Consider the following 12,636-nt stretch of genomic DNA (forward strand, 5'->3'; position numbering starts at 1 on the left):
TTTTAAAAGACACATAACCTATAGCAAGCTTGTGTTGTTAAAATCCCCAGCAATAGTAGGGGAACAACTTCTTTTCCACCTAACAACCTGAGAAAAGTGTAAAGAAAAAAAATTAATTCATGCAAAATACTGCAGATAAGCCGGAGATTAGCAACTCAAAGTCCAGTATGAAAAAATCGTTTCAAGCAAGCGCAGAGGAAGGGTGGGGGGTGGCAAGATACAGAAGTACACTACTCGACTCCCCTGTGCCCTCCCTTAACACTTCCATTCCGATAACATTTCTCCCGGCGACTTTCCTTGGTTTTCCACAAGGATCGCTCGCTCCTGTGCAGTACTTCATCGGGTTTTGTTGTGAACGTCACTACCCGATGGAGACAAGGAGAGCCGTCCTGAAGCGGAAACTCCTCCCGAATCCCAGCTCTGCGACCCACTGACGCTGAGAAAGGCGTATCAAGGGAAACAGTTTTACTGCTATCTCGGCAAGAAGGAGTCCGGCGCCGAACACATCCCGGCAACAAAAGGGAGAATTAAATTGGGATTGTTAAGGCTAAGCAAGAGCTGAAGCTCGGCTGGCCAAGCGCACGGAGTGCTGGTAGCACAGTGTGCAGGCAGTGCCGGTCATCCCCGATCCGACGTGAAGAAAAGGAAACGGCAAGGAAAGGATCGACAAAAAGTGGCACTGGCTGGGCAATGATTCCCAATACCTGAGAAACAAGAGCATCCGAAACGGTAAGGCGTGGCTGAAACGCGTTGACAAAGAATGAGGACGGTTTTGTTGTTCTACGGGATTCTCAGCCCGGTGGTGGCTGACATGGGATCGCCCCTCCCCCTTCCTTTTCCCTCACTCGATTCCGAGGATGCGTTTTCCGAAGTTCCCTAATCGAAGGACAACTTCATTAAAATGTTTCTTAAGTATTAAGATAAGTCGATGTACACCCTATGTCACCGGCTCCATTTTTGCCTTACATCTTCACAGAGAGTATCTGGCTAGTCAAACTGGCAGGAATTACCGCTGCCGCCGTGCTCTCCTGTAAAATAAATAAATAACAAAACAAGGGAATGCACCGGTGGGATGGGCAGCACTAGTCAGCACATTTTTTTCTATAGTTCAGATCGCATTTGGCACATATTAGAAAGTGGAAGGCGTTTCCATCAAAATACCCGGTGCAAAACAAGATAGGCGGCGTTGTTTGTTTTTACGGTGATCGACAGACTTGTTCTCCTAATTTACAATAGGGCAGCGCATCATCTGTCATCTAAAAAAGAAGCACAAGAAGTAAGTACAAGGCGCTATATTAACATAACGAATTTTACTCTGCAGCAAAACGGCCTGTGTTAAGCAGCTCGCGTAGCGGGGCGTCCCAGCGTCCCGCTCGCGTTCAGGACGGGTGACGTCACGCGCGTCTGTATTATACGGCGCTCTGCGGGGGCGGGGATGACTTAGACAGCAATGTACCGGAGATCGCTGGCGGACTTTAAGGTGGGTGGCCCGGTGGGGTCACCCACTGCCTATTTACCGATAACGTGCTTTTTACTAGACTCTGCGTAAGCTGGTTTCTGTAGCATCGTACAAGAGTGTTATAAGCTATCGTGTAGATTTACTTTTTTTGTTGTTCCACTTGGAACACTAGGGCTGCTTTTTCAGTTATTTAGCAGAGTAAAATTATGTATTTTTATTCCAGTGGTAATGCACGTATAAAATGTGTGTATAAATAGCTTTATTATAGTTGTGAGTGAGCTGAGCGCTATCGGGAGAAAGTACCCTGCTACCAAACAAAGTTGGGGGCTTTCAGAAAAGAATGATATTTCAAGACACGTTTAAGTTAGTTAAGCGTTAGCGTTAAAGAATACAATTTTTAGACTGCTAAATCTTCCTTTAAATTTAGTAAGGAAGAGACGAGTCTTCAGGCTGAATTTTAGTCTTGGCATCAATGCAGTTTTGGGGACAGACAATGGAAGAGAATTCCTCAACAGCAAGGGTAGCTGATTTGAGGATGTATGTGTCTGACCTTGCATTCTTCAATCTATGCTTGGAAATCTTTTGTTCTTACTCAACATAGAAATATACTGTAGCTTAATATTATACTTGACTTTTTAATTTCTTCTGCACATTGCCTGGACAGCGAGAATGTTGTGTGAATGAAAACCCCTAAATCATTCTCAGAAGATGTTACCTGTAGATCACTGAGTGTGCTTATATACAGTACACTACAAAACCAGGATAAGTTGAGCATCCCACTTAAGGCAGAAACCTGGTTTGTTAAAAAAAAAAACTGTTTACATCTGCAAGTCCACTTACGGCGTTCTTTGGCAAAATGCTCAAATGTCATAAAAATATGCTAAGACAATGAGATTAAACGCCATCAACGGCCACCGTGAATATGAAAACAAACATGGAGTCTGCGTTTCCTGAGATTGTGATGCTGAGCTTGTGTTGTGATCATGTGCTCATTGGGCAGACGGTACATCATAGTTTTTGAGTTGGACATTCCACACAAATACTCTACCAACTCAGAGCTACGAGTTGGACAATTCAAATAAAAGATGGCTACCTTAGCATATAAACACAGCATTATCACTGTACGTTCAGCTCATCAACATAAATTTAGTAATTTCTTTTAAATATTGCGATAGATTATTTCAACCATCATTATGGCTGCTTCTTCTGTTTTGTACCTGTGTTTGCTGGATTCTTGTGTTAAGCAAAGACATGTTTCAGGCTACCAGAGTACAATGGACATGCACAGGTTACAAAATGTTTAACTGCAACCTAGTTAAGGGTTTACATGGCCACATAACCAGATTATTTGTTAAGAAATCTATGTGTGTTAAGCGGGTTTCTCAGGGGCCAGTATCCTGATTTCTCTAACCAGAATAAGAATACACATTGCATTTTTGAAACTGGGTTTCTGTGAAAAACTGGGATATTAAAGCACATGCAAATGCTGTGACTGTCCCCCATGATATGTTTATAAGACTAAACCTTTGAGGTAAGGTAGTTCTTATTCACAAATATGATGCCTGAAGCAGTGATGCGTTGCATGTTCATTAGCACGTGCAGCTGAAAATTTCACTTTAATCTGTACATGTGACAAAAGAACAATGTGGGTGATTACTGGCATGGTAAAATCCACCCCTCCTAACTGACAGCCTACATTGAGTAACATCACTGCTGCCTATCTCAAAATGCATTGGTATGAGTATATAATTAAATAACAGATAACATGTGTCTACCACTTCATGTATATATCAAGAACTCCAAAACCCAGCATGCACGACGGCTCTCTAAACACACACCATTATACAGAAAGTTGTTAAGGATGGCAACCAATTCTGATCTAAATCCTCATCTCTCTGAAATGGGGTCAAGTTTGCTAACACACTTTGACAGACATAAAAACATAGCTTACTTTCTGCATTGCTAGGGTCAGTGAGTGTACCAGACCAAATTTACAAGATGCAGCATTCAAGGTGTCATACATTTTTTTTTCTGTTGTAACATTTTTAATATCACAATTAAGAAGGAGTATTTTGAAAATAAATTCAAAGAAACAGATCAATCTAGGACAAAAGCTACAATGGAAGACCCAAAAAGCTGTGTGCATTTAATGAGCAATACTTGTAGTGCTAGTTGAAGCTAATAAACCATTCTTGAAGAAATTCCAGTATGCAAAAGATTATAAAACATGAAATGGCAACCAATGTCAGAAAGCCTTATGGAGAAATGAATCCCAAATTTACAATGTTTGAGTCCCAAATATGGCAATCTGTCAGAGGAATTGGCAAGATGCCTGACTGTAGCTTTCTGTGAAACATGTTGTCTGTTCTGGGTGCATTTCAGCTAATTGTGTAAATGATTTGGTCAAAATCAATGAAATAATGACTGCTGAGAAATACAGGGAAGTTCTGATTCCTCTTGTACCTTCGGGGAAAACGATTTATAGGCAATAACTTGTAAGGCAGCAAATGAAGCACTAACAGTTTCAGATGGGACCCCTTAGAGCCCAGGTCTTAAAATATGACAAGCTGTGGAAAAAGGAATAAGAACAAACAATAAGAACAAAAATGAGACAAAGTCACAAGAAGAGTTAATGGCAAATCCAGCAAGAAGCTCAGAAGAATTTGCCACAGGAATTCTTGAAGAAAAAAGTAATGTTCAGTGGAGTACCAAAGAGAATTGCAGTTTTGCAATTTAAAGGGAGGTTGCAGAAAATGGTGTCCTGCTTTAGAAGCACCCGAAATTGTTGCTTTTATTGCATGTTGCTCCATGTCAATGCCAATGCCTCAGAGTTGCCACAGATTAGGAGGTGGAACGTGTTTACTCAGAAAAGATCCTTGTACTTCATTCCAGATATTCAACTAGTTTCAGATCTGGTTACTGGGAATGCCATTAGAGTAGGAAGTTTTCACTGTCATATTCCTAGACTCATCCTAGTTTATAGCACCTATAAATTGTATTCTCCCCCCTGGAAGATTTCATATTTGTTATACAACATTTAATCATAGTGGATTTAATTTGGCATCTTTGAAATTGATCAACAAAGACTGTTTAGTGTCAAAGTGAAAACAGATCTCTGCAAAGTGATCTAAATTAATTACAACTATAAAACACAAAATAACTGATTTCACAAATATTCACCCAGTTCAAGTCAGTATTTAGTACATGCACCCAGCCATGAAAACCCTGAGACTGGGTGCACATGTCTCTGTCATTCAGCTTTGCACACTGAACACTGCAAGTTTCTCCATTCTTCTTTAAAAAAATTACTCAAGCTTTGTCAGGTTGCGCAGGGATTGTGAGTGAACAGCCTTTTTCAAGTCCAGGTAGATCTGGACTCTGACTCGGCCACTACAGGACAAAAACATTGTTGTTTTTAAGCCATTCCTCTGTAGATTTGGCTTTATTCTTAGGCTAATCGTCTCGATTGAAAACAAATCTCCCAAGGAGCAGTTTTCTTGCAGACTGCATCTAGTTTTCCCTATATTTTGCAGCATTCTTTTTTCTTCTTTACCCTTGCAAGTAGGGGTGCTCCGATCAGTTTTTTTTTTTTTTGGGCTGATAGTGATCATCACTATCATGTTACTTGATCTTCCAATTCTGATAACTGATGGCAATTTTTTTTCATCTCTTTAAAAAATGTTTACGCTAAGCTCCTGTGTAATCAAATGCAGGGGAGCCTTATATTCTGTATTGGAGTATTAAGTAACCACAAAAATACTAAAATAAATACGCTTCTCTTAAAATACATACTTTTTAACTCATCAAATGTGTAGAGAAAATATTTATCCACCAGTAACAGCACACTGCACGATAAGTGAATACACTTGACCTGAGCATTCCTAGTTTTCATTCTCTTTCTCTGTATGTTTAGCATTCATTTGCTCAGAGGTTGATGTGCTTGCTGCTTCCTGAGCAGCTCTTCTTTTCTCCAGCCTATCGGGCTGCTTCTTCTCTTTTTTCATTGGCATCTTTTCGCATTAAAACTGATTAAGTCAGTGTTTGTGTTGCAATTGCTTAGTACGTTTTCTTTAATTTTTCACTTAAGCTGGCACTTAAGTCTTCAATCTGCCTCAGGAATGATTTAAAATGTAATGTGTTAAGGGAAGTGACAGCGAAGGTGGTATTGATGAGAACAGCACCAATAGATAGATAGATAAATAGATTACACTCACCTAAAGGATTATTAGGAACACCTGTTCAATTTCTCATTAATGGAATTACCTAATCAACCAATCACATGGCAGTTGCTTCAGTGCATTTAGGGGTGTGGTCCTGGTCAAGACAATCTTCTGAACTCCAAACTCAATGTCAGAATGGAAAAGAAAGGTGATTTAAGCAATTTTGAGCGTGGCATGGTTGTTGGTGCCAGTCGGGCCGGTCTGAGTATTTCACAATCTGCTCAGTTACTGGGATTTTCACGCACAACCATTTCTAGGGTTTACAAAGAATGGTGTGAAAAGGGAAAAACATTCAGTATGCGGCAGTTCTGTGGGCAAAAAATTGCCTTGTTGATGCTAGAGGTCAGAGGAGAATGGGCCGACTGATTCAAGCTGATAGAAGAGCATCTTTGACTGAAATAACCACTCGTTACAACCGAGGTATGCAGCAAAGCATTTGTGAAGCAACAACACGCACAACCTTGAGGTGGATGGGCTACAACAGCACAAGACCCCACCGGGTACCACTCATCTCCACTACAAATGGAAAAAGAGGCTACAATTTGCACGAGCTCACCAAAATTGGACAGTTGAAGACTGGAAAAATGTTGCCTGGTCTGATGAGTCTCGATTTCTGTTGAGACATTCAAATGGTAGAGTCAGAATTTGGCGTAAACAAAATGAGAACATGGATCCATCATGCCTTGTTACCACTGTGCAGGCTGGTGGTGGTGGTGGTGTAATGGTGTGGGGGATGTTTTCTTGGCATACTTTAGGCCCCTTAGTGCCAATTGGGCATCGTTTAAATGCCACGGGCTACCTTAGCATTGTTTCTGACCATGTCCATCCCTTCATGACCACCATGTACCCATCCTCTGATGGCTACTTCCGGCAGGATAATGCACCATGTCACAAAGCTCGAATCATTTCAAATTGGTTTCTTGAACATGACAATGAGTTCACTGTACTAAAATGGCCCCCACAGTCACCAGATCTCAACCCAATAGAGCATCTTTGGGATGTGGTGGAACGGGAGCTTCGTGCCCTGGATGTGCAACCCACAAATCTCCATCAACTGCAAGATGCTATCTTATCAATGTGGGCCAACATTTCTAAAGAATGCTTTCAGCACCTTGTTGAATCAATGCCACGTAGAATTAAGGCAGTTCTGAAGGCAAAAGGGGGTCAAACACCGTATTAGTATGGTGTTCCTTATAATCCTTTAGGTGAGTGTATATTATATATAAAGATAACATATATACTGTAACATTAAAGAATATAAAATGCTTCTCATAAGTACAAGCTGTCATATTGTTTAACTTCATCTGTACTTAATCTGAAACAAAGGTCAATTTAAAAAAAAAAAAGTAGCTTTCACGATTTTTCTAACAAAAAAATAAATATATTCTTACACATTGATTCAGTTAATTGATATTGGCTGTTAAAGACAGCTTAAATGTAAATATACATGATCTTAAAGGCTTTAATACTTTTAATCAATTGCACCAATTTTTTTGCTGTTAAAATTTACATTTACTGTATTTATATAGGTGTATTTTTTCCCCTAGAGTACCACCTAGGCATTCCTAATTCTTGAGGTATAATTATAAATATGGATTACCATTTTAATTAGGCAGTACTTAAATTCTTACTAAAATGTAAAGCTGCCAATGTATCAAATGTTCATAAGATATTTATCAAGAAGATACAAGGCTAACATGTTTAACAAGTTTACAAGTAAAATAGGCACATTTTGCTGTTAGCCTAGCAATCCCATTGTTTACTAATTGTTTATTACAAGCTTGCTCACCATCCAAACTCAGACAAGCAGTGTCCGTTTTTAATTAAAGGACAAAAAAAAAAAGATCCAAATTTATTATAGTTGCTTTCCTTGACATCTGTGTAATTGTACTGGACGACTCCCATGATTCCTTTTTCTCAGTTTATTACTTCACTTTCTTTAATGTAATAATATTATATAATGTAATAATATTATATAATATTTCAATCTTCTCTCCAGTAAAGTCTGCCTTACTGCTCTCTGTTTACAAATTCTACCATTTATTTTTTTAAGAGTGGCTTTCTCTTTGTCACTTTCTCATAAAGCTGCAACTGGTGAAGCAACTGGTCAACAGTTGTTATCTTCATGGTTTCCCCAGTCTCATCCAGGGTAGCTTGTAACTCATTGAGAGTTCTCATAGGACTCTTGCTGGCCTTCCCCACTAGTCCTTTTATAGTACGATCAGTCATTTTTTATGGATGGGTGGCTCTAGGCAAATTTACAGATGTGCTAGTCTTTCCATTTCTTAATGATTGATTTAGTTAGACTCCCAAGGAATATTCAGTGACTTGGATATGTTTTGTCTCCAGCCCATGAAATGTGCTTTTCAGTCACCTTTTTAATGAGTTTCATGGAGTGTTCTTTTATCTTCAATGTGTAGGTAACATCACAATACTGAATCAGCACAAGTTAGACATTGCACATACAGTTCCATTTATGTTATAGTCAAGTCAACTCCCTTGATTACAGACAGGTGATCTCCATTTAACTTATAATGGCACTTCGAAAACCAATTGGCAATACCATTGATTACAGTATGTTGGTGTGTGATATTAAAGATGAAGATGCTTAAGTGATCAATTAGATGGTGTTTTATATTTGTAGATCATTTAGACTGCTTTGCAGGAAAGAGTCCTTTTCTGTAGATCAGTTTCAAAAAAGCGTAATTAAATGCACTGTGATTCAATGTTGTGTAACAATAAAATTTGGAAAACGTCAATGGGCATGAATATTTTTATAGCCACTGTACTGGTAGCCTTCTGTTTTAAAGTACTATCTTGCTAAAAAAAAACCTTATTCTTAGACTCATACACGTGTTCGTACACGCGTGCACCATAGCAAACTGTTTTACACGCTACATACAGCAATTCGCATCCGCGACAAACGTGCGTTTTCTTAGATGCTCCTGCAGGAACACGGAAAGTCCACGTGAATCGCAGGTGCATCTGGACTGTGCAAAGACGACAATGACTCAAGTGACGAGTTGGAGGTGGGCAAATGAGCGATGGCGATCCGGCAGTTTTCAGTCACGGACGATTGTGTGTTGGTTCGTTCCGTGCATTGTTACAATGTTGCTTTTCTTGCTGATGTATTACATTACCGATTTTTCAAATGTTAATTTTCTCCCTGTGCTTAAAAATCATTAAAAAACTGGCATGATTATGCGGCGTATGATACGCCGCGAGTTGGCTAGTTTTTTTATAGTTTGCAAGATAGAGATTTGGACTTTGTCATGTTTTTGTCATATTCCACACATGCCATCTGTGTCAATTGTCAGGAACTGGGATTCAGTAGACCAAGAGATATGTTTTCAATTTCCAGGTGTTAAAATGTTTAACCTGATAGTCTAATTATTTGAATTATATTGTATGAGTTGCAGATCTTTTCTCAAGATGCATAGGGTCCATTTAAAAACTTTTGAAACTTTATTTTGCATCGTACTTTAACATTCCCAGACTTGCTGAATCTTATTCTGAGTTGTGTGTTGCTGGGTAAATGTCTGAAAAGGCAGCAGTCAGCCTGCGATGCAGTCCATCAAAGGGCCTGTTTGTACAGAGCCATGTTAAACAAGTGTTTGTGATGTGTGAGAAAAACTCTTACAGATACAGGGAGAACAGGTAAACTTCACTTAGGCAGCATTTAGGTGTGAGATTCAAATCAAGGATGATGGATCTGTATAGCAGTAACTCTAATAACTGTGCCTCAATTTTACTTAGCTTCTAAATAAAACCTACTTGTAGTGCATAATGACTAGAAGGTTTGTTCACATGCGGCATTGATGAAGTGAAGTGAAGTTTATACCAGTACTTTGAAAAGACAATTTGTTGTTCCTTTCATACATTTGTAAATGTTTATTACGCCTCGACTTTATCATCTTTGGACATACATCTTTCTTTATTTTTGTAGCTGTTAAGACATTTCACTATGGCATGGCCTGATTTGTTGAGCTCAGTATTTTTATTTTATTTATTAGAGAATATGTTGCATTAATCCAGAATGTTGTAATTCCTGATTGCTAATTCACCAGAATGGTTGATCACAGCAACCATTTTATCTTATTATTTCAGATGTTTCTAAAAAGTTTAGGTACACCAGACTGTGGATTTATGCAATGGGACATAATATTCCGATACCAGCTTTACTGAATTCAGGTTTGTATGGGGCTGAATAATAACCATACAGTATCTGTCTCAAGAATTGAACCAGTCCTAGATGGGGAATGAGTCCACTCACATAGTGTACACACACATTGAACCAAATTGAATTGCCAATTAATCTAACTGACACAGATCGTTGGGATATGGGGAAGAACCTGAATACTCAAAGAGAAAACCCTGCAAGCACAGGAAGAACTTGCAGATTCCAAACAGATAGCAATGGGTTAATGGATTTGAACCAATAATGAAGGATTTATGGGGCAGCAGGGCTAATCCATTGTGCCATTTTGCTTCCTATGAACATAACAGTATATCCATGTATAATAAATACAATTTGGGATGATATGTGAGAAACCATAAATGAAGTAATAGTGAAGAGGATGACTATTTCATGTTTGAAAACTGTTTAGAATAATGTATACCTGTTTGATGTTCTTATAAGATTACCAAACCATTTATGTGACAATAGCCATTAACATTTGCCATTATTGGAGTGAAGTTAATCTATGTGCCTTGTGACAGATAGGGGGCGCTGTCGTCCCCTTGAACCCTCAGACCAGATGCCAGACACCAGGTAAAAGTTCAAATATTGACTTTATTATTAATAAACAGTGCACAAAGCACCATCCTCTCCACAATACTCATATAACCAGCACAATACTAAATCAATAATCGATCCTCCACTCCCAGACACGTTGCCACCTTGCCACCCAGCTCAGCTCACGCGTCTGGGATCTTTTGCAGTCTTTTATATTTAATGACCCGGAACTGCTTCTGCCCCCTCAGTCCACCTGATTATCAGCACTTCCGGGTCAGGTAAAAAGTCCTCTTCTTCATCCCGGAAGTACGTCATTTCCCCTGTCGCTGTGACTAAGACATACTTCAGGGTTATAGGGCAAATACACATCTCTGAGCCTCCCTGTAGTGTCTCCTGGTGGCTCCGACGTTATCCGGGTATTAAAACTACTGTACATAGCCCATGATGCCCTGCTGGAATTCGGGGCATCTCCATGCTTCAGGGAGGGCTCCACCTGGCGGCCTGGGGGTATTGGCCGGGATGAATGGCCGGCCATAGTCCACAGCCTATTTTCCAAACCAACTTTTCCCAGTATTGGGTTGCAGATAGTTTGAATCAATTCAAGCAACAGTAGATGTACAATACTCAATTTAAATTTAAATTCAATTTAAATTAAATTTCAATTTAGAAAGGGCAGTAATTCATAAGAGAACAACTGAGTTTGTAATTTGGAGGTTAATTTAAAGTTTGGAGGTGTGAAATAGAAATAGAAATCAATCTGAAACCCCAAGTTAGTTCTCTAATCCTCTTAATTTAAAATACAATATACCTTGTGAGCTAAGGTTGTTTACTTAAAATACAAATATGTTTGTACATAGTATCATTAGGTCCAATTAAAACAAAAGCTTTGGATTAATTGTTATCTATTATGCTACTTTTTAATAATTATTTGTAGGGGATGGTTATAAGGAAAATGTGCAGATGTTCATTGGACCTCCATGATTTCTGCACTGCATCGATAATTAGATTCTTGTATGTTTTTGCCAGCTATTGCACTTTATTTTAAGTTCATTCAGATGTAATCCAGCAAGTCCACCCGTGACTAAACACATGACTCCATAGATTTAAGACGAGTGCTTTAGAGCTCTGTTTCTTGAGTGTTTAAGCAGGACTATATGCAGAAAGAACAAAGAGAGTTGTTCGCTTTGTGAACTGCTTTATTTTTCGAGGGCTGCAGAACTTCTCAGTAACAAAGATGTGCATGTCAGTTTTGCTTTTGGTTTAAATTATGTACAAAGTACAGGGATATGCAATAAAAGTTTTAATGTGGCTTAACATTTAATGTTGAAATTTCTAAATATTATAGTTTCTGCACTATGAATGTAAAATTATACTGTTGTTAATGTTTCTTATTCTAATAATTGAGCCGTTTTCAAAATGTGAATAGGATTACAACCCCATCCCCCTGCCCCCCACTTTGTATAAAAACAATTCTGTTATTTTGTACAAAAAATGTAAAGGTAAACCCATTCAGATACATTTTTAAACAATTGTTAGTTATAACTGTAGTGACACATTGTATTTCTATTTGTTTTTGATATATTTTTCGAACAAGTAACTTCTGTTTTTTAGCTTTAGATGAGAAAAAAAGGCAGTTAAAATTTCTTCCCAGTCTTTTGCTGTGAGGTCAACTTACATCATTTGTAAGAACAAGGTCATGTATATTGGCCTTGTTTTTCTTCATCTACTCGTATGCTTTTTTTCTGCCCAGAGTCCTTCCTCTTATTCATGCCTTCATCACCTTTAGCACTGGTAACACGTTTTCTCATTGAGGAATGCCTCTCATCTCACTCTACACCATTAACACTTCTCCTTCTTGTAGGTTCTAACAGTGCAGAATTCTTTCATGCAGAATCACAAATGCATTGCTGTTAGATTAGATTAATATAGTGTTCCAAATACCATAAAAATAAACTGATTTGGAAGACCTAATCTTAAAAAATCCTATGGCTGTTTCATTATTTAATACTCTGATGTTTTAAGGTGTCGAAAAATGATGTTTGCATTTTATTATTTAAGTAATGAGATCACACCTGTGCTGATGGTATTTGTTTTAATATTAGTCCTCTGTGTCGTACTGTTATACCACTAGTCCTAATTATGTTCTTGTCGGTAACTTCTCCCTGTGTCCATCTGGCTACAACACATTTAAAGCAATTGAGTTTTTGGGCCAGCAAGCCATC

General features: G+C 38.6%; 1 protein-coding gene across 1 annotated transcript in view; it reads left to right on the top strand.

The window, feature by feature from the left end:
• The first annotated feature begins 261 nt into the window (after window positions 1–261).
• fer (fer (fps/fes related) tyrosine kinase) overlaps window positions 262–12,636 on the top strand; it is a 357,459-nt gene continuing 345,084 nt past the window's right edge. Inside the window, exon 1 of the mRNA XM_039759412.1 lies at window positions 262–729. The gene's annotated coding sequence lies outside the window, so the exon portion shown is untranslated. The remainder of the gene's footprint in view (window positions 730–12,636) is intronic.

This window comes from Polypterus senegalus, chromosome 7, assembly GCF_016835505.1.
Source record: "Polypterus senegalus isolate Bchr_013 chromosome 7, ASM1683550v1, whole genome shotgun sequence".
Taxonomy (NCBI): domain Eukaryota; kingdom Metazoa; phylum Chordata; class Cladistia; order Polypteriformes; family Polypteridae; genus Polypterus; species Polypterus senegalus.